General features: G+C 33.4%; 1 non-coding gene across 1 annotated transcript; it reads left to right on the top strand.

The window, feature by feature from the left end:
• Positions 1-1,664: 1,664 nt before the first annotated feature.
• Positions 1,665-1,737, top strand: Trnar-ccu (transfer RNA arginine (anticodon CCU)). The gene has a single exon. It is a non-coding gene; the product is annotated as a tRNA-Arg (tRNA).
• The last annotated feature ends 3,385 nt before the right edge of the window (positions 1,738-5,122 follow it).

Below are 5,122 nucleotides of genomic sequence, written 5' to 3'. Positions count from 1 at the left end.
GCTTGTGAATAGATTGAGAGATAAACAATTTTTTAATTCATTAAAAACCCGCGGAGTGTACACAATAAACCAATTCCCGGAGGTACCCACGATCATATGATTAACATATAAATGCGTGGCACTTGCGGCAAATAGGTAAATAAAAACTCAATCGGTATGCCATTAAACGTCTTAGGGTGTGCGACCCCACGTCTCGAGATCTGGGGTGATATATACCCCCGTTGGGGGTTGATTGACACATGTTTCTCATGTTCCGAGGTAACACTCCGAATTATAGAACGGTATTGGTACAGTCTTTATAACAATACACATATAGAAATTTGACGACATTAAAAATTGACGACCTCGGTGGTCCAGCGGTCTAGTACACCGCTTTACGACCGATGGTCGCGGGTTCGATTCCTCGCACGGCACAAACATTTGTATTCATGAGTATGATTGTTTGTATCGGTCTAGGTGTTTTCTATATATAATATGTATGTATTTACAAAAAAAAAATATCTATGTATTTGTATCAGTTATCTAGTACCTATAACACAAGCTTTAGCTAGCTTAACTTGGGTCTAGATGGCGCTGTGTGAATTGTCCTGAGATTATTATTATTATTATTATGGAAATAAAAATTATATAGTATAACTGTCTGAAAAAAGATTTAAATGTCATATAAAACACTTTCTTTGTAAAAAAGCTTACTATATAATCGAAGAGTTCGTTAACGATAATAATGTTTTATAGAAAAACTTTAAATCCATAGCGCTGACAATATTATCTGATTACATTAATAATGAGTGCGTAGCGATTTCTATGTTGATTATCGCATGCCTCTTACTTGTTATACTGTAATTATTTATATATATATAAAAAAAAATCGATTCAAAAGAGCAACACACAAGTTTCTTGCTCATTCTTCTTTTGATTAATCTGCATTCCGAATGAGTGGTAGAATCAAAAATATGACTATTCAAAAGTGCTTGTAGTTTTTTTAATAAAGATTATTTCTATTTCTATTATTATTATTATTTATTTATAATAATAATAATTATTATTATGTGACTTCATCGTCAATACCATAAGAACGCTCTAATATAAGGGGTTGAAAGGGTAGTGCTTACGCTGGCGCAGAGTCAGTTGAAGATGATACGATGAGCATAAAGTCAGGTCAGTCATTGTGATGATTTATTAATATTTCCAGACAGACCTGGCGGATATTGTTAGTGAACAGTTCTGACCGTTTTCCCCTAACTAATATTACAGTAACTATTATATATTTAAATATATATTTATGTATGTATATTATTTTTTTTCTATAGAAATTTATATTTAAATATTTTGCTTTATATTTATATATCTTTTTTTGACATTTCTCATTTATATCAGTGCACCGCCAACAATCTTTCTCTGCACCACTCATGGTTGCCTGGTAGATAACGACGCATGGTGTTAAGTCCGCCATATGTACACATTGTTTCTGTGCATTAAAGTTAAATAAATAAAAACAGTAAAAAATTTGGTTAATTTCCGCTTCTAACTGATTTACTCTGAGTTTATTGTTATTTTAATATAAGTAAATAATCATAATAGTTTTAGAAAGAAAATAATTGTGATATTGAAAAAGGACTCGACGCTATTTGATTGTTGTTCATAATTTCACAATCAAACCCGCCGCCCCTGTGGCCTAATGGATAAGGCATCGGCCTCCTAAGCCGGGGATTGTGGGTTCGAGTCCCACCAGGGGTACATAATACAGCATTCTTATTTTTTGCGAAGTAACATCAACGTATTTAGTTTTATACCTATTTTATTATACAAATTTCATACAGGCGAATAAACACAATTTAAATCTTAACAACTTTCATAAAATTTTGCAATTAGATAGTAGCAATTTAGGATAGAGGAGCAATATCACTTTTTATCTCAGTCAATAATTGTTATGCGAGTGAAGTCACGTGCAATACCTAACCTTTTTAAAACTACGATGGTGTTAAACAAGCAAACTAGTTGTAGGTATCTAATCTACTCATTAGACGACCACGGTGGTCTAGCGGTTTAGCACAGCGTTTCACTTCCGATGGTCGCAAGTTCGATTCCTCGCACGATACAAAGTTTGTATTCATATGTATGATTATTTGTATCGGTCTGAGTTTTTTTATGTATAATATGTAGGTATTTTCAAGAAAATGTATGTATCTATTTCATTATTTGTCCAGTCCTACTCATAACAAAAGCTCCGTTTAGCTTGGGACTAGATGGCGCTGTATGAATAGTCCAGGTCCCAATTCTTTAAGTGTATATTGGGAAACTGTAAAGCTCACTTAGTGTAAATAAAGATGTTTAACCTCTATTTTATCCCCCCTACTTATAGCTACTCGCCCCGGCTTCGCCCGGGTATACATGTGTTACACATATAAACCTTCCTCTTGAATCACTCTATCTATTAAAAAACCCGCTTCAAAATCCGTTGTTTAGTTTTAAAGATTTAAGCATACATAGGGACGGATAAACAGCGACAGCGACTTTGTTTTATACTATGTAATGATGATATACATATACCTAATACACTTATATTATTATTATATCTGATGGTACATTGCCAGCAATGGACACAATAGTCCCTTTCCATCACTAGGCGGTTTTCTTTTCCTTTCTTTTCTTCCCGGATGTCTTTAGGGACTATACTAATTACCACTAAGCGATATTACAAACATAGCTAATCTAATGATACACATCTCGTTATGTTGTCTGTCCGTATGCACCGTGTACCTACAGTAACATTATAATATTTAGATCAGATCCGTTCGTGGAATCATTAAATCCTGTCGGAATTATACGCGCTCCTATTCCATTCACTTCCTAGCCTAACCTCGCCATAGTAATGCATTCATTCATTAACCTTAAAATTAATAATATATAAACTAGCTGTTTCGGCAAACGTTGTTTTGCCATATAAATTAATAACGCTATAAAAAAATAGGGGTTGATGATAGAAGGGTGGAAGGTTTATATATATAATACATGTACACCCGTGCGAAGCTGGGGTGGTTAGCTAGTATAGTATAATACCTGTAGAACTGTACGAAAATTTCTGGAAATAGACAAAAACCTGACACATGAATAAGAAGGCTCACAATAAGTACATACATACAATACATACACTCACACACATGCACTACTTACTTAATTTCAGCTTGTAAGTATAGTATACGCCACAACGCATAAAAAAAATGCAAAAACTGTGAAAATAAAGCATACAAGTAATAATATATCAGAACAATTCACACAACGCCATCTAGTCCCAAGCTAAGCTAAACTTGTGTTATGGGTACTGGACAACTTAGATATATATTTTTTGTAAATACATATTTATAAATAGTAATTCTCATAAATAAATATATTTGTACAGTGCAAGGAATCGAATCCGGGATCATTAGAAATAAAACGATGTGCTCAACCGCTAAACCACCGAGGCAAACACTTCCCAAATACCACAGGCCAATTACCCACCATCGAAAGTCAGATTCGCTCAAGACTACACGACCACAAGATACTCCTAAAAATCTTTATAACGCAACAAAAAAATAATTCGTTGATCATAAAAAAAAAACACTATAGTCAGATAAGGCAAGAAACAACATTATCCAGTTTAAACCGGTTGTATCCAGATAAGGCTGTATAAAACTCGACTGGATTGGTCGGCCTGAAATACCTGTCTCACCTTACCGTCCCACCAATCAGAGGCGAGCGCACCTGTGTTAAGGGGCGGTAACACCTCCAAAGTAGGTGTGAGTGATAAAAATATTGGTCTAAAGTGGCGTGATAAGGCCTCAATAGGTAAAATGGGTATATTTACTAGTTTATTTAATCCTTTGACGTTATCTATACCTATAAGTGCGTAAGTAGATTATTTGTGTAGGTAGATAACTTTATGGTTATACCTAGGTATGGTTTTAAAGAAATATTTAAAAAAAGTTTTGTTGAATTGTTTATAATTTTAGATTTAGTAGGAATAGAATACAATAGAATAGACAATCATCTATTCAAATAAACTTAATTTAAGCACTTTTGACAAGTTTAAGTTTAAGTATAACAATGTTTATTTTTTAATCTACCGCTCATTCGGAAAGTCTCATCACAAGAAGGTTAATCCGAGGTACGATTGCTAGTTGAAAACTTATAAAAAATATTTAAATTTATGTTTATAATGATTATTTCTATTTCTAAACATAGTCATGTTTAGAAATAGAAATAATCATTATATTTATAATACACATAAATAGTCATTTAGGTGTATTATAAATATAATAAATCACTTTACAAAAATAAACTAGGTTTTCACTAATTGCTCAATAATATTTACAAGATCTTCGGGACCGTAACTAATTCACCAATTATTTAATATATATCTACCTACGTATCTCATCAACTCGTGCCAAGTGAGTTTTTCTTTAATTATATGCTCTTATAATATTATAACGCGATCATTACACGCTGTTTTAGCAGCGAACTTTGGCGGAAATCCGGTACAAGACGGTAATGATGTGTGGACGTCTCACCTGGATGATGATGGTCATTAGTGACTAGTGATAGGACAATTATCGATGTTATTATATCGATAGTTTTAAAAATAATTATATTGAATGCAATTTAATTATCTGTATATATATGTACGAGTTTTATATTAATAATAATAATAATCTCAGGACTTTTATATATCAATTTTACCGTCAGTTCGGAATGATGTCGAGATGAGAAGAACTGATATTATAGTTTCTGTTTACATAGGACATTGTCGATTATATCTATACCAAGAGTAACCTGACATTGAGAGTGACGCAGCTGAAGTCGAGGCACAACGCGAGTTTCAAAGCGTTTGTGGCCCTGGTCTCCACCAACTTGCTGCCCACCTTCATGAAAGAGGACTACTGGCCGAAAGGTGTGGTATATCAGCGCTACCGTGGCAGATTGCCGTCATCAGTGCCGTGACCACACAGACAATATCTATGTATTAGTTTTTAAATATTATATTATATGTATGTTAGTCTATAAGGTATTTATAATATGGGCCTAGTTGCCTGAAATAAATGGATAAATATGTATTTCAAATTAAAAGTGTAAAGTTACAACA

This window comes from Achroia grisella, unplaced genomic scaffold (assembly GCF_030625045.1).
Source record: "Achroia grisella isolate CSIRO2021 unplaced genomic scaffold, CSIRO_AGI_Agris_v1 utg524, whole genome shotgun sequence".
In the NCBI taxonomy this organism is placed as follows: Eukaryota; Metazoa; Arthropoda; class Insecta; order Lepidoptera; family Pyralidae; genus Achroia; species Achroia grisella.
The sequence above is the reverse complement of the archived record's forward strand: the minus strand, read 5'-3'. Positions and strand labels throughout refer to the sequence as shown.